At 48.4% G+C, this 26,158-nt stretch overlaps 1 protein-coding gene across 2 annotated transcripts in view; it reads right to left on the bottom strand.

Annotated features, from left to right (window-relative positions):
- Positions 1 to 20,179, bottom strand: part of SYNDIG1 (synapse differentiation inducing 1) — a 189,787-nt gene extending 169,608 nt beyond the window's left edge. Inside the window, exon 1 of one of the 2 annotated variants that reach the window (XM_025399274.1) lies at positions 19,632 to 20,179. The gene's annotated coding sequence lies outside the window, so the exon portion shown is untranslated. Of the gene's footprint in view, positions 1 to 19,459; positions 19,580 to 19,631 lie in introns of those variants that run through there. The other variant, XM_025399275.1, reaches the window with a different exon arrangement.
- Positions 20,180 to 26,158: the final 5,979 nt, after the last annotated feature.

Here is a 26,158-nt window from a genome sequence, read left to right as displayed (position 1 = left end):
GTCCATGTGACTGTATGTGTGCATGTATGTGTCTGTGTGTCTGAGTATGGTGTGTGCATGTGTCTGTATGCCCCCATGAGTCTGTGTGCGTGCATGCATACAGACGGGAACGTGGCCTCCACATTTCTAGAACACTGCCTTCTAAAAGAAGCTGGATGTTCAGTTCTGGGTCAGGACACCTGCGGGAATCTCAGCCTCCACAGGGGCTTAGACTTGCCAAGACCAAGGGACAGGGCTCAGTCACAGCAGGGAAATGATGACTAACAGGGGAAGAGGCTTTTCACATAGAACAGGAGGAAAATCCTGACCCCAGGACTGATGCCCCATTCCAGAGCTGTGGAGCGAGGCGTGTCCCTTTCCTCCGAGCACCCAGGGATGCTCTGGCACCAGGCCTGGCATTAAAGACATCAGCAGATACCGGAGAGGTATTTCAGCTGAGAGTCCAGGCAGGAAGAGTCTTCCATATTTAACTTCTGTTCTGTGAAACACTCACACCTTGGTCCCACTTAGCTCATCGATGAGACACCGTGGGCCTCCCTGCGGTATAGAGTTCTTGGCAAAGGCTGAACAAACGGGGACTCACCTTTCTTGGGCAGGAGCCAATGTGATGCCTGGGGACGGCTCCTCCGGTGTTCACACCCACTGGCTCCAGCAGGACAAAAGAATTCTGTCCTTCATCAGTTTGTGCCTGGAGCCTGCAGAAGGGCTTGAAGTGGATGAACTGTTCCCTCTGCTCCCCACTCTGGGGCTTGTCCAGCTGGTCTCCCACTGTTCTAGCACACCACCAGGTAGTGAGAGCTAAGTGAGTTACGAGCAGACGTGGAGCACTGAAGAGAAGCAGGGGCACCCCACAAGGCACTGTGTGAAGCACTTTGTATGCGTGCACAATTGGGAAATGTCTGTTTGCCTCTCATGTCTGGTTCATTGTGAATGCAGTGCCTCGAATGGTGTCTTGCCTTTTACCAAGGCCAGGATCCCAGCTGAATTATTTCTCACATTTCCTCTCTGCAGGAGCAATAAATGACCAGCTGAATTCCCTTCCAACATTTACTCAAGGGCTATATTGTTGAGTTGAGTGTAAATATAGAGTATTATGCAGAGATATTTCTAGCTCATTTTTTTCTAGCTATGTGTTATTACTTGCTGTGCAACCAACCACCCTAAGAGTTGGTGGCTTAAAATGGAGTCATCTTATTTTCTGGGTTGGCAGGCGAAGCTGCGCTGGGATGCTTGATTCTTGGCTGGTCTCTCCTGGGGTCACTGATGAAGCCGCAGTCAGCTGGAGTAGATCGGCACACTACAGCCTCATCGACGTGTCTGGCGGTGAGTGACAGCTGCTGGCTGCACTACCTCAGAAAGGGTCCATCGCCACTTTCGCTTCCTTCTAGTGCTCCAAGACAGTTATGGGTTCAGTCCAGATCCAGATCCCAGGACCTCCTCTTCTTGACGGGAGCTGTGGCAATGTCACTGTGCCAAGGGCTGTGTGCAGCAGGATGAGAGGAAGTGTTGCAGCCCCTGTTACAAACACATCACATGGGGCCAAATATTCCAGAAGGAAGGAAGATTAGCATGCGTCGATGCATACTTATACACACACATACACATGTACACAAACACACCTGTGTGCATTTCCATGTGGACATGGATTCATTTATTTAGTCCCACCGTATGAAAAAAGTGTGCTGGACCCTTTGCAAGGCATTACTCACATTCTTGAGATAATAGCACTCAGCTCTCACTTAGAGATGGGGGAACCAGAGCAGATAACTCAGCATGGCCATGGGGCTGTAAGGGACAGAGCTGGCATCTGGACCATCATCCCCTGTGAGCCTGGGCTCTTGCTGTGTCTCTTGCAACACTCACCTCAGTAAACCTAGAAGCACAGCAGTTGCCAACTACAGCACTGATTTTCTACCTCCAAATGTTTAAATAAAAGGATAGTAAAAATTTGTTTTTTATTATATTGTTACATAAGACAAATTTTAAGCATTATATTTCTTGACCCAAAATCCAGGTTACATAAGTTTACTTAAGGCAAATTAAACCATAAGTGAAAGTCTGCAAGCTCTGTGTTGCTAGCTTCTCCACCTGAAGCCATTTCTTCCCTCCCGTGGCCCAGCCAGGGACAACTACTCTCAAACCCCCACCCTACACCCAACGACCCTCCCCGCTAACCTTGGCCCGTGATTCCCTGGCTGCTCAAAGCGTGTCCTGCGGACAGCAGCACTGTCATCACTGGCACTTGTTAGAAATGCAGACTCTCGGCCTGGCGCGGTGGCTTATGCCTGTAATCCCAGAACTTTGGGAGGCCAAGGCAGGTGGATCACGAGGTCAGGAGATCGAGACCATCCTGGCCAACATGGTGAAACCTGGTCTCTACTAAAAAAACAAAAAATAGCTGGGCGTGTTGGCACGCACCTGTAGTCCCAGACACTCAGGAGGCTGAGGCAGGAGAATTGCTTGAACCCCGGAGGTGGAGGTTTCAGGGAACTGAGATCATGCCACTGCACTCCAGTCTGGTGTCAGAGAGAGACTCCATCTCAAAAAAAATTTAAATAAATAAATAAATACATGAAAGAAAAAAAGAAATGCAGACTCTCGGGTTCCAGTGACCCACTGGACCAGAGCTTGCGTGCCTGCAAATCCCCAGGTGTTGTGTGCGTGCATTAGAGTTTGAGGAATGGTGCCTGAACAGATATTTCAGTAAGCAAAACTGATTCAGCTGCTTCTTTAATATTATGGACTAAACTCAATTTTTGGTCTTTACATTATTTGTATATAAACCAATTGTTAAATAACCCCAGGTGAATCCAACATGCAGCGAAACTTGAGAATCACTCTGGACCCGTGCTACTCAAAGTCTATGGATCAGCAGCAATGGCATCAGCCCAGGGCCTCCACCTGGCTACCCAGCCCAGGCATGGGGGTTGCCGCCTCTCCAGCACCCACCCTGCCCTCTCTTGTGCCGTCCTGCCCACACACCACACCCAACTTCACACCCACCAGCAAACCACTGACTGTTCCTTTGACTTCATAAATACACCCAGTCTTCCCTTCCCACCCCTACCCTGTGATGTGGCCTTGGCACGCCTGTCACTGAGAGCTGGGGGTGACACTCCCTGGATGAGTGGAGGACCCACTGCTGAACGTCAGTGCTTCACCCTGCCCACCTTCACCTGGAGGTTGGAAGAGTTAAGTTCTCATGAAATCCTCACGTGTACCCCATACTTTATTACCAAGGGTGGCCATGAGACACAGCTTGGGCCAAAGATGTCTCCTGGGGGGGTCTCTGTCCACCTTTTTCACTTCTTGCCTTGACCTCATATGTGATATCGGGGGCAGTAGCAGCCATCTGGGAGCCAGGAAAGACCACAAGGACTATACAGATCCAGCTCCAACCGCACTGAGCTGCTGAGTCAGTAGCTCCTGCTTCCAGACTCTTCCAGGTATGGAAAACTCCATTGTTCAGCTCCTAAATAACACTCAGCCGTGTTCAGTCTTCTGTCATTTGTTGTGGTACTATTTCTATGTTGTATACATACACTTGCTAAAAGGGCTCTTTCTTTAAAGGAGATATTACCGTACGAAATAAAGAAAACAAGAAGGCAATAAAAAAAAAACTGTATCCAAATTATATCAAAATTAGCTTTGCCACTGATTTCTGCATAAGTCTGGAGAAGTCACTGATCTACAAGGACCTGAAACTTCAAAATTTTTCCCACTTTTCCTTTCTGTCTTTTTAGTGAAAACGTTGGAGAGAGACGGAATTGAACAAAATTCCAAAGACCTATAATTCCCTTATGTAATGACGAACGCATCCATCTAATGGACAAAATTGGTGCTATAAATCTATGTCCCAGATTCTGCATTATGGACTCAAGTATAGCACCACACTCTAGAATATACATTTAAAGAACAAGTTGACACACTAAGAATTTATACAGACAATGGAAAATAATTAAGACTATGTGTCTTAGTCTGTTTTGTGTTGCTGTAACAGAATACCTGAGACTGAGTAATTTATAAAGGCAAGAGGTTTATTTAGCTCAGTTCAAGGCCATGGCCCTGGCTTCTGGTAAGGGCTTTTGTGCTGCATCATAACATGGCGGAGATGGTCAAAAGGGAAGCGTAAACGCAGGGGAAGAGACCAAACAGAAGGAGGAACCCTCTTTATAACAACCTGCTCTGGCTGGAGCGCTAATCCAGCCTCAAGGAAGAAAGAACTCACCACTTCAAGAATAGCATCAAGCCATTCATGGGGAATCTGCCCCCGTGACCCAAACACCGCCCACTAGGCCCCACCTCCAAACACTGCCACACTGGGGATCACATTTCAACATGAGTTTTGGTGGGAATAAATAATTCATACTCAAACCATAGCACTCCAGAAAATCCATGTATTAAACAAATAGATCTAGATGAATTTCTAGTAAGAAAAAGCTCTACTTTTCATTATTTTGTGATCTAAAGACCTACTGTGTGTAGAGCAAGTAATTGGAGTATTTTGTTTTTCAGTATCTGTGTCAGATCATCTTTTCTAAAGGTGGACACAACACTACTTCCCATCCCACATCTATTCCTGGATATGGCCCTGATACTCCTCTCAGTGAAACGTGGGGTCTCTCTGCTCCCTCCCCTTGAACCCAGGTGGATTTGAGACTCACCCTGAATAGAAGAAGTGTGACGTGACCTGACCTCTGAGGCTAGGTCAGAAAAGATCATGCAACCTGTCTTTTACTGGAACACTCAAACCGGAGCCTTGGCCTTCCTCTTACGAAGTTTAATACCTCAAGGCTGCCATGCTGTGAGAAAGGCCAATGTCGTCCATGTGGGGAGACCACGTGCAGCACACCAGAGGTTACAGTTACCCGGCTGACCCCCAGTAGCCCCAGGCCCCCACTTTTCTGGCTCCAGATACAGTCTGACAGCACCTGCCTGAGAGAATTGGGCTGGATGCGCCCAGCCGACCCCTCCAATATTCCCAACCCTCAGCAGTTTTCATGCTATACATTCTGGGGCAACCTGGGCAGCAACAGGTAGCCAGGACTGTACTTGAATTCGTCTGACGCCATCTGTTGTTTCTCGTGTGGGCACCTGGATCTCAGCAAACACCACTGGTGCAGACTGAATTCTGAAGCCACATCCAACTTCCACCTTCTAGGTGCACAGAGGCCTCTGTGACCTCTGCCCTATCTTGCACCCTCTGCCGAGAAGACCCCTTCTTTCTACTCTTCCAGGCTAGTCACTTTCGCATTCTGAGTCTTGGCTGCATCTTGCCGCAGCACCCCTGCTCCTGCAGCCCCGGTGCCTGCCTGTATCGCCATTTTGCGCCTGGATCGCTATTTTGCACCGTGTCAAGCTAAGTGAGGCTTCGCACATTAGGCAGGGCCTCTGAACGCCCTTCTTCCGTGAGGGACCACAGCCTTTCATCTCTGTCTCTGGGGTCTGCCACAAGGTCAAGCAAATGGCAAGTCCTCAATACATGGTGAATGAACTACTCTTGAAAACGTATCCACTGTCGTGGGGCTTAGAGCCAAGGCTGCCAGCCACAGGCGGGAGCATGCACACACATGCTCAGAGGAGAGGGGCCTCCTCAGACTGGGAGTCCTGGGGGGCAATGCAGAGCACCTTCTTTCAAGAGGCAGGGAAGTGCCCAGGAGAAGCCCAGGAAGAGTACACATTGGCTGAGCACATAATGTGTGCTAGGCTCTGGGCATAGGACGTGGGAACATAAAATATGATTAAGAAACAGATTTTCAGTCAAATGAGAGAGGCAACAAAATAATTTCTAAACTTTTGAGTTTTTTTCCAAATCAAAACAGTAATCAAGGATCAAGTTGAAAATCAGGAAAGTACATAACATAGGAAATGAAATCCACATGTAACTCCATGCCTGGAGCTACTCATGGTGGTACTGGCGTCTCCTGCAGTCCCTTCCCACACATGCACACCTTTCTCTGCATGCGTGTGAGTGCCCACGGCTTGGATTCCCGCTGCATCACACTGTAGCCACAGCGTGCATTGCATGCTTGACACAGACACCCTTCACTCAACTTCTAGGAGGCTCCAGGCTTTCCACCTTCCCCAATCAGGTATGAATGTGAACGTGTAGCCAAACCACTACATCCAGACCTCTGATTATTTCCGAAGGATAGATATGTGTTTAAATAGGTTTTTTTTTTTAAATGGCAAAAACAACATGTTTATGTTTATGAATTGAAATCATACCAATGCATAGAAAATTAAAACCATGGAAGTTCCTATTTCCATTCTACTCCTCATGACTACATACCATTAACAATGTGGAGAACAGCTTTCAAGAATTATCTGAATAAATATTTAAAGTTCACTCCCAGAGAATAACATATTCGCACAAATGTTTAACATATTTTCCTCTAGCTTTCCATCCTTAGTAGTTTACCACCTCTAGCTTTCCATCCTTAGTAGTTTACCACGGACATTGATCCATATAAATACATACTCAGCACAGCCCTGGCCAATGGGCCAGGGATTTAAAATAATGGAATCATTATTTTAAGAACATCATGATAGCTGCATCATATTTAACCATCCCCTTTTGACAGACATTTAGTTTTTTTCTGACAGTTCATTACTTGAAGTCAAGATGCACATACTCTGCGTGTGTCTTAGAAATGTTTTAATGGTTCTGTTATGGGGCCAAGGATATAAGGGAAGGACCTCAGTGAACCTTTCAGTGAAACTTTCAAGACAAGAGATTCAACCTCCCCAGAGATCCCAAGAGCTGCCTCAGGTGCCTTTACTGAGCAACTGGAATCTCTGAGGCTGGGCAGTCATTTTGGAAAGATGTATCTTCCCTAACTTCAATGTGCGTTTTCATCATTACAAGTAAAGATGCACAGCCAGGCATGGTGACTCACGCCTGTAATCCCAGCAGTTTGGGAGGCTGAGGCAGGTGCATCACAAGGTCAGGCGTTCGAGACTAGCCTGGCCAACCATGGTGAAACCCCATCTCTGCTGAAAATGAAAAAATTAGCCAGGTGTGGTGGCATGCACCTGTAATCTCAGCTACCCAGGAGGCTGAGGCAGGAGAATCACTTGAACCTGGGAGGCAGAGGTTGCAGTGAGCAGAGATCACGCCACTGCACTCCAGCCTGGGTGACAGAGTGAGGCTCCATCTCAGAAAAAACGACGACGACAAAAACCAAAAAACAAGAAAAGATGCACGTATGTTTTTCCATATATTTGTTTCTTAGTTATTTCCACTTCTTCCCACCTTTTTCTCCATTGCATGAACTCAGTTTTTAATAAGGTTGTTTGTGTTTTCTTCTTTGCTCTGGGAGGATTATTAAGCATTTAATTTGTTGCAAATGTTTGTTTCCAGATTATTATATGCTTTTCAATTTTGTTTACAGTGCCTGTTGTACAGAATGTGTACATATATTTAATCTTTATGAATTATTTTTCTCTTGGGATTACTGGTAAGATGTTCAGGCTGAATTTATTCATGCTTTTAAAATATTTATTTATCAATGCTTTTAAAATACATTCAGAACTTTTTATGAAATGGGGAGGTATAAATTGACTTTATAGCCCACCTACCTACTTCCAAAGTGCTCCACATTGACTAATTCAGCTCTCCCCGCCGGCTCCCACACATTCACTAGGCTCTTGGGGCTGGCATCCGTGTCAGAGTTCTCTCTCTGACCTACTTGTCTGCATGGCAGATTGAATGTATGGTTCATAAATTCTTTCATACACCTCCCTTCAAAAACGGAGTCTAATTTGCCTCCTTGATTCTGGGCTGGCTTAGAAACTTGCCTATAATCAACAGAATCCTGCGGCACTGACCCAGAGTGGCTGTGGAGATGGGGCAGGAGAGCGTGCAGCCTTGACCGTGTTCACACTCACTTTTGGAGCAGAAGCCTCGGCATGTGAAGTCTGGCCATCCTGACACCATGCTGGGAGGAAACCCAGGGAGAGGTCACGTGTAGGTGCTCCTGGTCCAGGCTTTGAGTCAGCCCAGCCTGGGCAAAGACTCCAGTCCCAGACATGTGAGTCTTCTCAGCTGAGGCCCCAGGAGCCACGGAGCAGAGATAAGCCGTCCCCACTGTGCCCTTTCAAATTCCTGACACACAGATCCATGAACTCTAAGTTTTGGGGGCAGTCTGTTATGCAACAGTAGAAAATCAGAATAGCCTGTTAACTACATGCCAGTAACTAGAATCTTACATTTCCAATTAATGTGGTTTTTTTTTATTGTGGCAACACACACACACACACACACACCCCATAAAATTTACATAATCTTAACCATTTCATAGTATAGAGTTTAGTAGTGCTAAGTATATTCATATTGCTGTGCAAGGAGTCTCCAGAACTTTTTCATTTTGCACGTATGCAACTCTATACCCTTTAAACAATAACTCCCATCTCTCCTTCCCCAGACCCTGACAACCACCATTGTACTTTCTGCCTCTGAGTTTGAGAACTCTCAGTATGTCATATAAGTGAAATCATATCGTATGAGCCTTTTTGTCTCTGGCTTATTTCACGAAGCTTAGTATCCTCAAGGTTCATCGTGTTGTAGCCTATGACAGAATTTCTTTTCCTTTTAAAGCTGAACAATATTTCACTGTATGTGTTTAGCACATTTTGCTTATCTACTCATTTGCTGATAGACACTTGGCTTGCTTCCACATTTGAGCTATGGTGAATAATGTTACTATCAAAATGGGCATGTGCATATCTCTTCAAGACTCTGCTTTCAATTATTTTGGATATATACCCAGAAGTGGGACTGCTGGATCATATGGCAAATCTATGTTTAGTGTTTTTGAGGAACCTCCACACTATTTTCCCTAGCAACTACATCCTCTCACAGTTCCCCAAGTAGTGCACATGGGTTCCAATTTCTAAACATCCTTACCAACCCTTGTTATTTTCTGTGATTTTTTGACAGTAGCCATACTAGTGGATTTGAGGTCAATTAATGTAATTTGAACACTTCGTTTTATTATCTGGTAGGACATTTCTTCACTGAAAAAAAGGTAGTACTGTAGCCTGATTATTCTTTCATGAACTTTTGAATAATTCTGTCAAGCTCAAAAGGCAAATAATGGCATTCTGATTGAAATAGCATTATATAGGTCTTACACATTTCTTGACAGTTTTTTGTAGATATTTCATCTTTGGTTGTTCTGCTAACGCCACACCAGTGTTGGTGTGGGCCCAGGTGCCAAGGGCACCTAGAAGCGGGGATGCCAAACTTGGAGGAAGGATACTGGGAAGAGGTGATGATCAAGCTAAGCCTTTGAACCTCAGAGGAGATTAGCAAGAGGCAAGAGGCAGCCAACTGCAGGTGGGGGAGGTGTGGGACTATGTAATGTGTGTGTGTGTGCATGTGCACATGTGGGACCATGGAGTGTGTGTGTGTGCAGGCATTTGTGTGTGCACATGTACTTGTGCATGGCAGGGGCAGGAGTAACTCGGTGTTCTGGGCACGTAGAGAAATGGGGATGAGGCTAGAGGGTGAACAGGGACTGATAGGACAGCCTTGCCTTGTATCTTTCCCAAGCAGCCTGTTCTGTGCCAGTAGTGGGCTTCAAGAGGAGGGTCCCAGAGGCGGATCTGCACTTGAGACAGCTCACTCTCCTGGCAGTCCTGGAGGCAAGAGGCACAATGCAGCAGGCAGGGAGAGCTTGCAGGAAGCTACTGAGATGATCCAGCAAGAGAGGAGTGTGCATACAGGGCCAAGGGTGGAAAAGATGCAAGAGAGAGGCAGGAAATACTTAGATCTAGTGATGAGGAAGAGGAAGGAGCACAGGGGCTGAGGGAGTTTCTAGTGTGGATTCCTGGGTTACTAAGTATCATTATCAGAGGAAGGGGCATGGAAAGGGAAGCCCAAGGGGCTGGAGGGAGCAGACAGAGAATGGGTTCACTGAGGCTGCTGCCCCAGAGAACTTCCCAGAGATGACGTTGGGTAAGGGGTAGGAACAGGAAAATATGCAGGGCAGCCAGTTGTGAACATAGGAAAGCTCAGTTGGTAGCGGTGAGTCCTGCCCTTGGGGCCACTCCATTCTGACAGAGAAAGTCTGGTGGGTGGAATCCAAGGAGGCTGAGGGCTTGGGGAGAAAGTCTCAGAAGAGAGGGAAGGATCTGTCAAGATGGTGCTCCCAAGTCACTCTCCAGGGCTGGGCCAGGCTCTGGTGGAGACAGAGACCCTCTGATTTGGGTCCCCAAGAAACAATTTGCATCTTTGTTTTTACTCTAATTAGGCACCAACTTAGCCTTAAGGAGCGACTGAAACAGTTGGCAGAGCCCAACTCACCAAATATACATTTCTGTAATATTTCAAGCTCTGAATAGAAATTCCAGGAAGATCAGCATTTCTGGGCAGTGTCTAAGGAGAAAGAACATTTTCATCTTCCGGGAAAAGCCTTATGCTGAGAGCAAGACAAGAACACAGTGCCCACGAGGTCTAAAAGTTGACCTGCTGTCCTGCGGAGTTCAATGTGACGTTCTCTCTAAATGTCTGGGCCTCTGGCATTACAGGAATGCGGCTTCCCTTCTGCCTGCCTGGGAGTTCTGTGGGAGGCTTCTGTTCTCCTAGACTTTTCTAGGTGCATGACTCCTGGCCTGGCCTAGGACCTGGGCCTCCCCTCGCCCATGGTGCCCCTGACTGGCTGTGGTGCTCTCCTCCCAGGAAACCACCGAAAAGCACAGATAGAGAAATGTCCTCATCATGTTGTGTCCTACTTGGGGCTTGCTGGAAGCCAGAGCTGTCTGCATCTATTTGTCTACAGTGCACGGGGTCTGTCATTGTCTCAAACAGTATTCTGGGTTCCAGCAATGCCAAGAAAACTGAGCATGGTGGGTGAGAAAAAAAAATGCACTTTAGAGGCAAATACAAAAGCAAACAAGCCCTAAAAACTTGGGTCCCTGTGCCCTGGCTCTGCATCTGGCAGATGCAGAGGCTGGATGGCACGTTGGGGAAGCCCTCTGGGTCCCTTCTTTCCACCAAGTGTCAAACAGGCATCTGGGGAGCTTGCTGAGGGAGTCACACGGAATAGCAGACAAAGCTCAGTCTCCACCCTTCCCTCCTAGGGTTCCTCCCTGCCCTGCCTGGCGCTGCCACTCTGGTCCTTGAGAGGGACACTGAAGCAACAAGGTACCAATAGTTAAAGCTGGTGGTCTTCCTGAATCACCTTCATGACAACATCCAAACAGGCCCTGCCAGCTTTAATCTGACCCTTTGGGTTTGAGCTCCCTTTATTTCCCCACAATTGTTTAGCTCACCTCTATTTCACCCAGATCTGAAGAGCAGGGCCACCCTTTTAGAGCAGCCAGGCGGCTCCACCGCGAGGCATAGGGCTTACCTGGTTCTACCAAGAAAGGATGCTTGGCCACTGGCAGGGTGGAGTTCTTGTCCAGCCCAGAGCTAAATCCTGAGGTCAGTAATGCTAGAAGCCCACGTCTGTGTCTTAGGTCCAGACAGGTCAGAAACGCCTGGAGTTTGGAATATCTATAACCATGTAGAAGTACTAGTGACTGAGGTCCATCCTTTGACCAATGCTGGGCTCTCCATCAGCCCCTCCATCGCACTCCATCACACCCCAGCCTCAGTCTCCCCAGAAGGGCAAGTATCTCCCAGAGCCATGGCTCTCCCTACCCCACTTCCATGCACTGACCTGGCCCTCTGCCAGGACACACTGGAGCCAGGGGCAGTGGGGTGCAGTGTACCCCATCCCCTCAGTAACCTCTGCAGGTATCCAGGGCATTGCAATCGCTGGAAGACAAGATGATGGGGAGGCAGGGCAGTCACAGATGGTTTACAGCTTGGCTCTCTGATCCAGAGACCATTAGGAAGCCCTTTGCTCCCACTGTCTGTGAGTCTGAGTGCTACAGTCCCAGGTGCACCTGGGGCAAGGCTGAAGTAGTAGAATAGACTAGCTGGTGACTGCAGTGCCAGACTCTGGGTGGGACAGATGGGTGACTGCAGACAATCAATGGGATGCAGGAGAGCTTAGGGAGGAGGGAGGTGCCCATGTGGCCCTGCTCTGGTTAAAAAAAAAAAAAAAAAAAAAACCGTGTTTGAGGACTGGCTATGGCCCAACACCAATGGTGAGACGGTAGGGCCACCTGGTCACCCCAGCACTCACTGAGCAGCCCTGTGCCACTTTGCCCTGTAGGCATGTGAAGAGCAACAGACAGAACCGTTGCTGGGATTACGGATGCAAACTCTTTCTGTGTCCCAAGAGTGTGACGCATGTTTTTCCTGGAAAGGTATGTGGCAAATCAGAAATTCGAGGTCTAGCAATAGGCAAGGAAGGAAGCTACCGAATTCTGCACATATTGAGTCAAGAGATACATTTCATCTCTATGGTTCTAAAATAGACTGTGATGTCCCCAAATACATCCAGGGCTCCGATTCACAGCTAATACAGCTACACCCAGAACATTCAGATTAGCAAGTGTACCAATGAATCTTACACAAGAGGACCCACACGAGCAGGGCCACAGCGGATGAGCGGATGGCAGAAGGACAGAAATGCAGCTGGACAAATGACCCTCCTTGTTCCAGGCCACTTGAGTGGGATAGACAGCTGTGCTGCAGGCTGTAGGGTCCTTGCCAAGTCCAGACCAGTTAGGAGAGGCTTCCAGTTAGTGATCCCATTGTGAACAAAGTGAAAACAATGGACTGTGTGAAGGTGTGATACTTAATATAATATCCACAGTTTTGTTTTTTTTTTTTTTGAGATGGAGTCTCGCTCTGTCACCCAGGCTGGAGTGTAGTGGCACAATCTCGGATCTCGGTTCACTGCAAACTCCGCTTCCTGGGTTCACGCCATTCTCCTGCCTCAGCCTCCTGAGTACCTGGGACTAGGGGTGCCCGCCACCAAGCCCAGCTAATTTTTTGTTATTTTTAGTAGAGATGGGGTTTCACCATGTTAGTCAGATTGGTCTTGAACTCCTGACCTCAAGTGATCTGCCCGCCTTAGCCTCTCAAAGTGCTGGGATTACAGGCGTGAGACACCGCACCTGGCCAATATCCACAGCTTTTAAAGGTCAGGATAAGAATGAAGGGCAGAGAATAAACTTAGAAATAACAAAGAAGATTATTTCCCTTGACTCAAAGTTAGCTTTCAACAAAAACCTGTTTTTGTGAGGGAATTTAGAGCACTAAACTATTATTAGAGTACTGAAATTAATGAGCTGTATCTCTAGGTTTAGTATATAAGAAAAAAACTATTAAGATACTATGCACCTTAAGCTGGGCACAGTGGTTCATGCCTGTAATTCCAGCTCTTTGGGAAGCTAAGAGGGCAGATCACTTGAGGTCAGGAGTTCGAGACTAGCCTGGCCAACATGGTGAAAACCCTGTCTCTACTAAAAATAGAAAAATTAGCCAGGTATGGTGGAGTGCACCTGTAGTACCAGATACTTGGGAGGTTGAGGCAGAAAAATCGCTTGAACCCAGGAGGTGGAGGTTGCAGTAAGCTGAGATCGTGCCACTGCACTCCAGCCTGGGTGACAGAGTGAGACGCCATTAAAAAAAAAAAAAAAAAAAGACACTATGCACATTAATCAGCTCATAGTTCTTTGTTGTGGAGCCACTTGTCACAAAGGCACTATGGAAACGGTGAGGAATTGGGAGAGAAAAGTAAAGCCAAAAGAGGCAAGAGGTATCTGAAAGCATTCCAAGACTGGGTTAGGATTGGTGGGACTGCCCGGTGCAGGGTCCTCTCCAAGGTCCTCATAAATACAGGGTTTCCACGGGAGATCTGCAGCAGATGAGTGCCTCTTACAGTCAATCTGTGACAGTCAATCATCTATGCCTACCAGCCCAGGCCAGTCCCTGCGCTTAGACAGCATCTCAGAAACCACGCACACCACCTATCACATCTCGACTCTTTCGACTGCCTTACTCGTGCTGTGCCATTATCCCATGGGGCACTCAACGGAACAACAAGGTTTCTTATAAAGGAGACACATGGGTGATGGGCTGAGGCTGAGATGTCAGACATGAAGGTTGGCTACAGAAACACATAGGCTTTATTAAATGCACTTTTAGAAACCGCAAATAATTAACAGTGGAATTGGTACCAATCTTTTGTAGGATGAATTGGGCTTCCCCGGGGTCTACCCTAAAGCTAATGCTTCAGGCCACCCCCAAGCATGGCTACTGGGTTTCCACTAGGAAACTGTCCCAGGACTTAATCCCATTAGGATCTTCAGGGATAAACTCCTGTCTCTCAGACCCACGCCAGCTGAGGGTCTGTACCACCAACATGTGAAGACCAACTTCCTCCTATAGGAGGAAGTTAAAAACTGACTATTGTATGCATGACAGAAGAGTGAGTTTCTATAACACTTCATTTATTTGCTTTTCCAAGCAGGGGCGTGGGGGGTGGTTCCAAATGTATTTGAGGTAAGATTACTGTATCTCCCTTTCAGAAAGATCTGTAGTTTAAAGTTGAGGCAATGGAATAAAACTTTTGTAGTTAGAATTATCTGAAATGTGTTTGCTTTCTGGTTTTGTTTTGGGCACTGAAGTTTTCTGAAAGAGAGGAAACCTAGGGAAGTAACAGACGGAGGTAACATCTGAAAGTGCCTGCCCAGTGAGGTCAAGTGATAGATAACAGCTGAACTTGTTGGAGACCTAAGAATTGTTCAAAATAGAAATTTACCCTAAGTGAGCCCTTTTTGAAACACCCAGTTTAAAATCCACACAAGTACTCTCTCCTTCAGACTCATTCTCTAAATGCCACACCAGTATTTAAAAGAGAATTTTATTGACACAAAATTCAGTTAAGAACTAAAAACCAAGCGAAAAGTGTTTTCACACTGAACACTGATTGCGCAACTTCCAGAGCAAAAGGCCCATGCCTCTGAAATAATGCTAACTGAACTCTTAAATTATTTTTACATAACTAAACAGGCGAAGTTATCCCCTGGGTTGTGCCTTTGGAAGCAGCTTTTATTTTTATTATTTTCTACCTGTGTATAATGTTTCCTGGTTCTGTTATTTTTGGTTCTAACAGTTATTTTTGATCCCGAAGCTTATCTGTTGTTGTTCTTTAGAATTTCTATTTTTCTTTGTTTTTGGTAATTTAACAGGTCATTTATCATACAATAGTTTAAGAAGATTTACATTTTGTTATCTGAATCATGCTTGCATCTTGAATCATCACATATTACAAATGGAGGGTGGTGGTTTGTTGGTAATCTGTTTTAAAAATGTTTCCATCTTAGAGAATGCATCACGTAAGTTTATAAGGTAATATGAATCTAAATTTAGTTATGTTAAGGCTAAATTTCATAAGCTATTGCTCACATGCCTTTCCTATACATTCTCATAAATCTTTAGCCCACATGGCTATGTATGCACCCTGGGCACATTCCTGTGCATGTGTACGTCCACCCCAAGTGAGTGCAAACGCACTGTCCCAATCCTCACCCTTGCCAATGACAGGTTGTAGGCTCCAGACTCTGGGCTCTGCTGCTTGCTAGCTGAATGATCTTAGACAAACCACGTCACTTTTCTGAGATCGTTTCTTTTCAACCATATTCTTTCCAGGATTTTGAAAACCAAGCATTAATGTTGTCACAGTTTGTTAAACGAAAAAGACACTGGATTGAGGACATTTCATTGTCTCAAAGTTTCTCTGGGTAAAGTTTGTATTCACATGGCATTCTGAGAAAACAAATGGGACCTTTCAGATTCTGGAGCCTATGTCTACTCATGGCACTCGGGGAAGGCCCAAAGGGAAAGAGGGAGCAGCCTGGGGACAGGAGATACTCTGCACACCTGTCTCCCCAGGGCATCCCTCCTCCACTCTCCGCACAATCCAATATGCTGCCTGGATGTAAGCAAAGCAGTCACGAGGGCACTGAATCATAGCTGGTGCCCGGGTTACTTCAGCTGCTCTCTGAACACAAGTTTAGGATCTCTTAGGAATCATTCAACATAGGCATCTTGCATAGAGAATGCTGAGAAACCACATTTTTCAAACCTCCCACTGCCAACTTCATTATTCTAATTCCAGTGATGTGGTTAGAGACCTGGTCAGCCTATCTCTACTGTTTTCAGTACTGCTTTGTAGAGATTTTGACACCATGCCTCTAGTGTAGTGATGCTGAGTCAAGAGCTATGGCTCCAAAAACTTCTATCAATGCACTGCCCCAAAATGACCTTATGCAACTTTCCACTGATACAACAGGCTGTTCTGCTAGTCACTTACCCCCCGTGTTTTGCTGGTGTTGTCAAAATAACACCCCATACTTCAGTCCTTGCCACTTTACCCACTCATTCAAAGAATTTTGCTGATAATGTGACATCTGTTCAAACTATAGGCCACAGCAGTGCGTTCACTCTGAGATGGAACCTGCATTTTCCAATGTGCATGAGGATCTGAAAGGCCAATGTGAGGGGCACAGGCCAAGCTGGAGTCATGAAAAGACAAGGTTTTATTTGGGGATGGGGTGACAGGACATAAAACTGCTCACCTACAAGATGGTTATTCATCTTACAAGAGGTTAACTAAGGACGCCTTTAAATAGTGCACTTTATAAAGGTACTCAAAAGTCTGACTGACTCCTCTAAGAACGTCATTGACAATTTTTAGGAACTGCTTTTATATAAAGGAAAGCACAGAGGTGTGCAGGATGGGAGGGGGCTGGTGGAGGGAGGGCATCCCCTCCCACTGCCTCCAGTGCCTCCCTGTGTGCCACACCTCTCCAGCCAGTAAAAGTCACACTGGACATCACATCTCAGCAAGCCCAGAGCCTCTTCAGAGGGCAGAGCAGGTGTGACCTGGAGGACGACCAAACATTTTCTAATTAAACAATGAAATGTTCAGTACGCTCCATGAACCTCAACATAGCACCGACTAGTGCCTCCGATAGAAATCTTACATAAGAAAATAACTTTCTATTCTCTGATAATAGTAATAACTCCCTAGAAAATATGATTTAAAATTAATGAGAAAAATAAGTCTGGTAGAGCACCTTTATCTCAATGTTAAATGTGGAAGAAATTAATTGCTTATAATTTTTGAACTGAGTTTTAAAGTTTTTATCAAAAAAAAATTATCTTGCCTATCATGGCTCAACCAGAATCATGTTTACACCCTGCATGAATTAGGATAAGTCTGGTCCTATTGCTAACATGTCTCTCTTCCAGAGATCTGGACTTGTCTTTCCTTCAATATCTCGCCCCTGTACGCCCTAAGGAGAGTTAGCAGGTTTTCCTTTTCTACCCTAAAATGGGAATGGAGGGGGCCTTCATTTTTATTTTAATATCACCTATACTCTAATGGGGTTATTAAAAACTGACATTTCTGATAGTTAGGTAACATAAAATGAAGTGTCATCAGCTGGAGATACAGATGGATGTGTTTAGAGGTGAGGTGAGTTTGGAATTTTTTTTTTTTTGAAGTTTATATCAAAGTAATTTTGTATTTTTAATGAATTAGTTTATTTTATCAGACATTAACAAATTATAATTGTATATGTTTATGGGGTACAAAGCGATGCCGTGATATGTGTATACAATGTGTCATGGCTGAATGGAGCTAATTAACATACTATCCAATACTTAGCATTTTGGAATGAGTTTTGAAATACTTCATCAAATAAGGCCTCCAAAACTCTACAAAAGGTAACTGCAGGTGGTGACTGGGTGGGGGGTACACAAAGCTTCAGGGCACTATTCTCTGTCTGCCACTGTGTACCACTGAAATTTTCCATAATAAAATAGTTTAAAAATAGATTTCTCCATCTTTTTTTAAACAAGGCCCTCTTGATTATGAGGATTCCGTTTTCATGCAGGATACGGGGGCAGGGTGAGAGAGGGCGCCGATCAGCTACTAAGTCAGGCTTGCTCCTCGCAAAGAAAGGGGCTGGCGGTGGAGAGATGGAGAGAGAGGGGAGGGAGAAAACAAGGGGAGGGCGCTTCCTCAGGGCCCACAGGCCTCACACCTGTGGTGTGGACCTCCAAAAGAACGGGCCACACTACCGCCAAACACAGCACGCAATTCATCTAAAAATTCGACTTCAGTTTCTTCCTGTCCGCGCCAGAACGGACATCAGACTGCCCGCCCGCCTCCTGGCAGCTCCTTTTCACTTCGGCTGCTGCCAGGACTTCGAGAGCCAGACCCCTCTTTGAAGACCACTTCCGATCCCCGACGCGGCGGCCCCTGAGGTCGCAGCCTAGCACTGAGAAGTTGGCCGGCTCTAGGGGCTGTTATGAGGCTGCTCACCCCACAGGCGCAGGTCTACGCAGCACACACACCACCTCCTTCTTTGGACTCAGACCAAACACGCTGGGCTGTAGGAGGGGAACGGACAGATACACAGACGCGCGCGAGCACGCCCCACCAACTGATTCCAACCAGAAAACGGAGCCACTGTGTAATGCCCATCCCTCCCCTCCACGACACCCCCGATCAGCCAAGCCTTCGGCCGGTGTCTGCTGCACTAAACACCAAGACATGGCCAGGGAAGTCGCAGGCATCGGTCCGAGCCAGGAGAGCCGCGGCGCCAGCGCATCTGATGTCGCAGGAGGACTGTGAGCACCTGAAGTCGGGGTGCCAAGCGCCCAAACCTCTGCGTGCAAGGAAACCCCCAAAGGAAAACAGGACTACCAGAAGACTCCTTCCTCTCGTCTTTCAGAGATGCCAAACGGCCCCTCTGGCCGCCTCCTCAAAGCTCGGCTGCCAGAGCCAGTCTACCAGGGTCTTGCAAAAAGCGCAAAGGGACCAAAGCCCCTTCCCTAAGAAAAGTGCCCAACTCATCTAGTGAGCCATTCCTTCCTCCCCACTGCCCAGAGAGCTCACACGAAGAGGCAGAAATCACGACTAGGAAAAAGCGAGATTCAAACTGGAACCAAAACAGCGTATGTGCTCGCTCCCATCTCGGCGCCGGGGCTTTGGCTCCCAGGGCTGCAGGTTGTCGCGGCTGCCAGGGGCCAGACAGCTTTCGAAGGCAGGTCTTGCCCTGGCTAGAGGAAGGAGGCTCCCGAAGTCCCTGCTTCCGCCCCGGTCGCCCGTCGGGATTCCCCATCCCAAGCGCTCTTGCACCTTGCCTGCCGCTCCGCTCGGAGGATTAGTCTGTTTCCCTTCCTACTCCCAAACAGACCTAGGTCCCCAGCTCCGCGGCCGCCCGGCTCACAGCCCCGGCTGGTCTCCTTCGGGTCACTCCGAGGGGTAGCGCGAACCCGCAGAGCCTTGGCCCGCCGCGCGCCCCCATGGCCCTGCTGGGCAGCCTGGCTCCACTACGCTCCCAGTTCTCGGTCTCAGCAGCTCCCATCGACTTCGCACAGCAGCCCCTTCGCGTCTCCCGGGGTGGCAAGGCACCAAGGTGCAGCCCGGGCCAGCACCGACCCTTTCCTCAGCATCTTCTCCGCCGGCTCAGCTCTTCCTCCCGCCCGCCGACCCCGTGTCTCCCAAGTCTCGTCCCGGCGACCACCCGGACTTACCGCGGGCGCCACGCCGCCGCCGGGTCTGCGCGCTCCGAGGCGGAGCCAGGACTAGGACACCCGCCAGCGCCCGGCAGCCTACCGCTCCCGCCGCCAGCTCGCTGCCCCCGCCGCGACCCCGCCCACTGCGGGCCCCTCCGCCCGCCCCCGCGGCCTGGAGGTCGGGACTTACCTCCGGGACAAGGTGACCCGGCAAGTGCGCCCAAGCGGCCGCCCGCGAGTCTATCCAGCGAGCGAGCATGCGGGGCGGTGCGGCACCCGCCTCTGCTCCTCCGCTCCCAGGCTCTCTCCTCCTCTGCCCTCCCTTCTGCGCCGCTCCGCTCCCCCCGCCGCTCCCCGCCCTGCGCTAGCCGCCAGCACCCCCGGCTGCCCCGAGCGCCGGGCGCGGGGCAGCGGCTGCAGCCCGAGCGGCGGGGAGTCGGGAGCTGCGGCGCCGGGGCGGAGCCCAGTCCTCTCGGGAGAGGAAGGGGTGCTGGGAGACTATCGTCGCACGCGCCTGGCCGGCAGGCTGGGCTAGGGGCGCCCTGGGGCCAGCCGCTCAGCTTAGCTTGCGGAGCCTGGCAACGCGCGTGCTGGAGGAGGCGGGCGCGGGCTCCGGGGGAGGAGGGCAGGGAAGAGGAGGAAGGCGCAGCCCGCGCGAAGGTGGCCACCAACTTTGCCCCAGACCAGGGAGGCCCTAGCGGGGGATCCCGTCCAGAGGGTGGCCCGGGGCCGGTGTCTGACAATGAGGGCCACAGAGGCTGGGGGCGGTGGATAACTGCGGGGGACTAGGAGGACAGGAATTTGCTGCCCGACTAGAGGGAGGGATGGCTCCCCTCGGTCCTAAAGGCCTCCCCAGGCTCCGGTTCGGTTTTGAGGTTCAAAATGACCCAATTTATGGGTCCGGCGAATGTTCAAGTCCTGACCAGCTAAGCCATGGAGGAGCAAGCGGGCGCGGAGTTCAGACTCCAGAGACCCCCTCAGCCCTGAGCTAGCCTGCTGTTGGCCCGTGGCGGGCCCGCTCCAGTTGGAATTGGAAGGAAACTAGGGCGGTGGTAAGCCAGTCTGCGTTCTAGGAGAGGAGGAGGTGGTGTTTGCAGTCTAGATTTCATAGAGAATCAAGTATGAAAAAAAGATTTACCAGAAAGGGGGTCAAAAGTTATTTAGAAAAGCATCTGTGCGCTCCCGTTTCAACACTAGGCAGAGGCCCCAGTCCTGCCACCGCAGTCTCCTTCTCTGGTGGTCAGAAAAGGTTAAGCTCCAGGGTTCCACAGCTCCCAACCCTCCTAGAGCCCTCCCTCCTGCCTGATAACCCACCATTGCGATGCGTCTTGCCCAGGTGTCCTGGTGGGCAGGGGCAGGAGTTAAAGGTGGTGCCGGGAACAAGAGGTCCTTCCTATGTTCCTTTCAGGGGACGTGGCTTCTGGGGAGCCTCCACAGCCCAAAGAGAATGCTGAAATGCAGAGTGCCAGAAGGAGGCATTTGAAGGAGGAGCAGGTGAGTGCAACCAGTACCATCACCTGAATTCCATCCCCATCTTCATGTCTGCAGCCCCGCGAGACATGCCTGATGTTTCTTCCCTTAGGTCTCCGGAGCTGCAAGGCTGTAGTCTGGAACACTCAGAAACGGGCACTGTTCATTTCTCCCATCTAGCAGAACTTCTCAACTTGGAAGAACATGCCACCACACCTTAGTAAAGCAGCTTACTGTTCCGGAGCCCTTTCCTGAATAAAGCAGTTTCCCATCTAAGCCATTAGGTTGAGCAGATACTGTTAGACCCATTTGAGGTGGAGCGTCATTGATCCCATTTATCAGACGAAGGAATTGAAGTTTTAAAAGGGTAATTACGATTCCGTAGTGACCCAATGTGCAGGAGTAGCCTCAAGCTCGGTTCCCTATCTCTAAGTCACTGCTCTTTCACTTGCCCAGTCTCTGAATTGACTTTTGAGGCAGGTTTTGTTTTGACAAGAGAACACCTGCCTGGGCTACAGCCAGGACTCGCCTTTGTCTCCTGGGTGCAGTTTGAATTTGAAAGTGGACTCTTCCTAATATAGCAAGCAGGCACCTTGTTGAGTGCAGCCTAACCCGTGGGGCCCCAGGTCACCGCTGGCTGTGTTCCCTCCAAAAGTGAGGGTTGCAGAAATTAAAGGAAGAAAATACTTTTGCAATTGTGTCCTGTATTGAGTTCTTCTGGACCCTTTATACCCTTGATTCTTTGAAAGTTTTCAGGCTTCAGAACTTTACACACAGGCTTTCCCAGCTGATGAGTTGAGCATGGATACTTTTTTTCTTTCTTTCTTTCTTTCTTTTTTTTTCCTGTTTTTACATTGTTTCTCTGTTTTGGAATGAACATGTAACTCCTCTTTCCCAGTTGCAGGGTGGGCTCCCTTGTTTTATACTTGCACATCTCTTTGCCTGGGTACATCCCAAGTGCTGAACAAATACCTAGCAGCTGATAGTTACTGAAAACAAACCACATTGGACTGTGGTGTCAAGAAATTGATGTCTGTTGAAGAAAGACAGTAGTTTGAGAGAAAAGGGAAGAAAATTCATGAAATCAATGTAGTGGATTTAAAAATATACTATTATTTTTATTTGTCCCATGCTGCTCACTTAGCTGCAAGATCCCCAGGTGTCTTGTCTGTTGTCTTTTCTTGACACCCCCCCAACACACATACACACACACACACCCCTTAGTGTTTATGCAATTCAAATGGGCCTTGCACTTCATTGCAAAAGAAACTCACAGGGCCGGGACATGTATGTAAAGAGACGGATGTCACCCACTCCTGGGAGATGTAGCAGCTCAAAAGGGCTCCTGGTGGGAACCTCAGTGGCCCAGCACATGATGGGCAGTTTCTCTTACCTGTGATTCCCTTATTGTGGCTTGAAATATTATCTAGTATGCTGTGATATAGCATTGAAATAGAGACTTTCAAGAAAGTCAGCGAGGAGCTGTCACATATTAGGCAATGGGACACAATAGAAATTACCAAGTCTCTTGGAAATTGGGGTAACCTCAACAATGCTTATCTCAGAGGAAGTTACAGAACTTTCAGAGTTAAGAGAGGTCTGTGGACCACCTCCTGTGCTGGGAAGAACTGTCACTCAGGCACCGAGCAAGCTGCCACACCTTCCAGCTAACATTTTTTTTTTTTTAACTCTCAACTTTTAAGTTCAGGGGTACATGTGCAGGATGCGCAGTTTTGTTATGTAGGTAAATGTGTTTTTTGAGACAGAGTGTTGCTCTGTGGCCCAGGCTGCAGTGCACTGGCACAGTCATGGCTCACTGCAGCCTCAACTTCCTGGTCTCAAGTGATCCTTTCACCTCAGCCTCCTGAGTAGTTGGGACTACAGACACAGCACCATGCCCGGAAAATTTTTGTATTTTTTCTCTTTTTGTGTGGAGACATGGGTTTTGCCATGTTACCCAAGCTGGTTTCAAACTTCTCAATGATCCTCTTGCCTCAGCCTCCCAAAGTAGAGGGTCAAGTGCACGTCTGGGTCTGCTCAGTTCCAGCATCAGCAGTGTTGCCCATGCATTCGTTACAGCACTTTGGAAAGAAACAAGGAGGAGAGAAAGATACTATGTTTTAAGCAACTTCTATAGTGCTGGTGTATCAGTTATCTGTTGCTACTGAACAAACTACTCCGAAACTCAGTGGCTTAAAATGATAATCATTGATTTGCTCACAGTGCTATGGGTTGATAATATGGGCTGAGCCATCTGGGATGGATTGCCTCTGCCTCACACAGTGCTGTCTGGGCTCACTCAGGCATCTGCGGTCAGCTGGCAGCCAAAGACCTTACATTTCTGGGAGTAGGCTGGCTATGGGCCATGTCTCTCCTTTTCCTGTAGGCTGGCTCAGAGTTCTTCACCCAGTGGTGGCTTCGGGGTGCCCGATAGCAATGAGGGAAGGCAAGCCTCAATGTGCATGACTCTTCAGGGTGACATCACATCATCTCATTGACCAAAGCAGATCAAGTGGCCCAGGCCAGATTCAGGAGTTGGGGAGATATCCTGTACTGTGGCTATAAAGTCACATTGGAAGTGGACTTGCAGTGAGTGACAGGAGGAATCTGTGGCCTTTTTTTCAATTACCATGTCTAGAAATGGGATGAGTTCTTTATAAATATAACCTCATTGAATCTTACGCTCCGTGGGGCCATTTGGAATGATTCCAGGAAGAGGAAGAAGCTGAATTTTGAGAACAGAGTGGCTCTTCTGTCTTCACATTGCTTGTGAGAAGTGGGGTGGGGTCCCCAGTAGCCAACATTAATAGGGGTTGTCTGTCAGGCATCAGCTGAATGCTTCCCTGCCAAAGTAGAAGCTCACATCTCAGAGCCAGCCAAGCCTGGGCTGGAGGCAAGTGTCTGCTGCTCTCTCTCACACTCTATCCTGATTAACAGCACCTGGATTTCCTCACCTCTGAAATGAGCTTATTCTATGTGCTGCCTAGCATTGTAGGAGGCAAGGGCAGGCTCAGAGTGCTGGCAGCGCCTTCCTTAGTGGAGCTGGCTGGTCACCTTTCTTAAAGATGGTTGGCAAGACAAGAGCTGCTGGTGCTTTTTCTGAGAAGCTGAGAGAAATGGCAAAGTCTAGATCCTTGGCACAAAGCCGATGCTGGTGTGAAGACCCTCAGAACCTAGGACCATGACTGATGTCTCTCCCTCAGCTGGGGATCTTCTTGTTTCAAGGGGGCAGAGGCTGAGTGCAGCAGACACTGTCGTGTCTGGATTAGACGCCCCAGATCTCAGTGGCTGATTCCGTCTGGCTGCCCCTAGCTCCTGTGGACTCTGTTGCTCAATGGCTCACGCCAAAAATGTCTTGAGTATTATCCTTAGTCCTTGGACAGCTTTAGTTTCTCTTCTGAGAGTATGAAAATGTGGGCTCCTGAAGAGCCACCCAGGCCTATCTAGGAGGGTGGGCAGTGCAGCATGATATGGTGGAGAGGATGCCAGCCTCAGAGGCAGGCCAGGTGAGTTTAACTCCACTCCCTCACATCCGACCTTTACTTGCTTACATTCAACAACCTCCTCATCTTCTTCTTTTTTTTTTTTTTTTTTTTTGAGACGGAGTCTGGTTCTGTCGCTCAGGCGGGAGTGCAGTGGCCGGATCTCAGCTCACTGCAAGCTCCGCCTCCTGGATTTATGCCATTCTCCTGCCTCAGCCTCCGGAGTAGCTGGGACTACAGGCGCCACCTCGCCCGGCTAGTTTTTTTGTATTTTTTAGTAGAGACAGGGTTTCACCATATTAGTCAGGATGGTCTCGATCTCCTGACCTCGTGATGCGCCCGTCTCGGCCTCCCAAAGTGCTGGGACTATAGGCTTGAGCCACCGCGCCCGGCCACTCCTCATCTTCTTGAAATGCCAGTTCCTCCATCTAGAAAGTGGGCATACTGGCATTGAGCATGGAAGGCGTGTCCAGGGCACTGACAGCCGTGGGCACACAGAAGAGGAATGGTGGTCACCATGGGCACAGCGCAGCACTGCGCTTGTCAGCAGACCCTTCTAAGACCCGTCTTCTTTCCTCAATACCCCATGGAAGCCAAAATAGCAGCTTTTACTACCTATTTTCTGGTGTTCTTATGCCCATCCTTTGCTGGAATAGTTTCCCTCAGTCAAGTTCACAATTTCACAAACCTTAATTGGATAAATTGGATAAGATTTGTCACACCTCAGTAAACCAGAGGTGCTAAAATACCCAGAAAGAATGTGACGTTTGGCCTGTGTCTCCCTTCCCAAAACCAGGGCTGGAGAGCTCAGTCAGGACATTTATTTGGAAAATAATCCCAGGAAAAAGGGGTAAGGGGCCAGTGGGTGGCCAGCAGGGTGGGAGGGGAGTCAGATGGCAGAGGAATCCCTGAGCTGGTCACCACTGCAGGCAGCAGCCACTCTCCATCCCTTTGGAAGGAAAAGAGTGTTTCTCAGAATCACCCAGCCAGGGGATGAAGAGGAGATGCACCTCCATCAGCCTCTGCCCTCCGGGGAGGAGGAGGCATCACCCGTATTGCTGAGTGGTACCTGAGTGTGTGAAGTGGGTTCCCTCTAACAGAAAAGAGATGTCAAAATAGGATCCTGGGAAATCTTGCTGTGTCGTTTAAGATGTGGAATTCCTGCATTACCCAAGCCTACATTAGAGATCTGTATTTCAATTCAAGACTTTAGGTGTCCAGTTGATCTTTTTTCTAAATGTGAGCCTGTGTGGAGCCTGGGCCATAAGGCTGCTTATAGCAGATAGTCGCACAGGTAGGTTTTGTTTATGCTGTCCAGTTGGGAGAGATCGTAAACCATCACCAGCGAGCAGCCCTTTCACACACCAGACAGCCAGAAATCAGGTAAGACAGAACAAAGTTCAAGCCCCCCACTTGCCCATAAGGACATGGTGGCTCTTTCTTTTGTTGTCCTGTATGGCTGGCCCTGCAGTTGTTCTGCTCTCTCCTGACCTCTGTCTTCCACTTCCTGTTCTTAGATTGTCACTTGACCTGAACACACACTTGGCCTTACATTCTCCCAGGCATTTCCGGCTACCATGGGTAATGACCCAGCCTGTCCACACCAGAGCCTGCATCCTCATTGTGTCACCAACTTGTCTGTCCTCATGTCCCCCAGAAACCTGCCTCACCCCTGTCCTGCCTGAGCAGATGGCTTCTCTTTGAATTTTATCTAGTTATTAATTTCTATGATCCAATTAATTGTCCCATAATACGTACCTATTAT

This window comes from Theropithecus gelada, chromosome 10, assembly GCF_003255815.1.
Source record: "Theropithecus gelada isolate Dixy chromosome 10, Tgel_1.0, whole genome shotgun sequence".
In the NCBI taxonomy this organism is placed as follows: domain Eukaryota; kingdom Metazoa; phylum Chordata; class Mammalia; order Primates; family Cercopithecidae; genus Theropithecus; species Theropithecus gelada.
Note: the sequence above shows the minus strand (reverse complement) of the source record. Positions and strands in the feature narration are given on the sequence as shown.